This window comes from Solanum pennellii, chromosome 6 (genome assembly GCF_001406875.1).
Source record: "Solanum pennellii chromosome 6, SPENNV200".
Classification (NCBI taxonomy): Eukaryota; Viridiplantae; Streptophyta; class Magnoliopsida; order Solanales; family Solanaceae; genus Solanum; species Solanum pennellii.
Window position 1 is genome coordinate 2617380 of NC_028642.1, and position 1384 is coordinate 2618763.

Here is a 1384-nt window from a genome sequence, read left to right on the forward strand (position 1 = left end):
TAGCTTATTTTGTATATATGTATAGCAAAATAGTCATATCATATTTTTTGTTGATCACAATAATGCAAACTATAACTATAACATACAACTATGATTTTTGTGTTTTCTATCTATGAAAGTTGCTCATTATTATTCGAACAATATAACTTGCAAAAATATCTGTTCTTATTTATTGTAAATAAGATATTTATGGTTATTTAAATTAGAAGATGAAATTTTCATTGTAATGGGCCAAAAATCAAAATATATGTTCGGTAATTTTCTTGGAAAATTTACAAGAATTTTACTAGTTTGGGAGCGAATTACTTAGGTATATTTTAATTTGTAATATTATTAATCTTATCAAATTTTGGTGCGTTCGGATAATTCAAATATAATGTATCTCATGATACATGAGGTAAAAATTAGGTGTAATTTGTTTCAGATCCAGTGTTCCAAGTGGATTCACATGTATTTGGGCTACATAACAAATTTCACTCACCTCCCTCCATCTCGCTCGTCACTCTTCTTTGTATATGATATTTCATATACTTGCCAATCACACCATATACATACATATACATGTATCATGGATACATGACTATCTCCCTTCCCATCTCTCTCGTATTTCACCCTATTTTAGTATATTTGGTAGAAAAAAATACATGTATCTAAGTGTATCTTCCTTAATGTTAAAAAATTCTTAATTAGTGATAAGATACATAATTATTTGAAAGTATAGATAGAACTATTACATATGCTATAGATGTATATCTAACAAGATAGTTTTTTATACTTGTAGTTTATATAATTAACTCATCATTTTAATGTGTCATAATTTGATTGGTCACAAATTTACAAACATAAATATAAAAAGAAAATCTTATCATCTTAACGAAGCTTCTTCATGAAAAAAGTATGTAGGCAACAATCTTCATTATTACAATATCATAATTTTGGAAAAGTTTCTAAAGGAAAAAAAAAAGCAACTTTTCCTTTATACATTTTTGTCAAAAAGTATGCAGTACAAACCTTTTCTTTTCTTCCTCTTTTTCTTGAAATCAAGCTGTCCCCCCTGGTCCCTAAATCCTTGAAAATTGCACAGGTAATTATATTCGTATCGACATTAATTAAAAGTCTTGAGTTTAAACTTTGTAAATATAAAAAAAAAATAATCTGTTCAGATAGAATGACACTCTTCAATGCGCAAATTTAAATTATTTGAACTCTAATAAGGTATCAAGTACTAGATGAGAAATGATGGAATAAATGAACTGCACTCTCCCAGTTTTAATATGGTATCGATGTTTCACTTTTCGAGAATCAGATTATACACATTTTATCAATATTTTAAAGATATTTTATTTTAATTATACCAACATGCAAAAAATAACCGACTTAAATT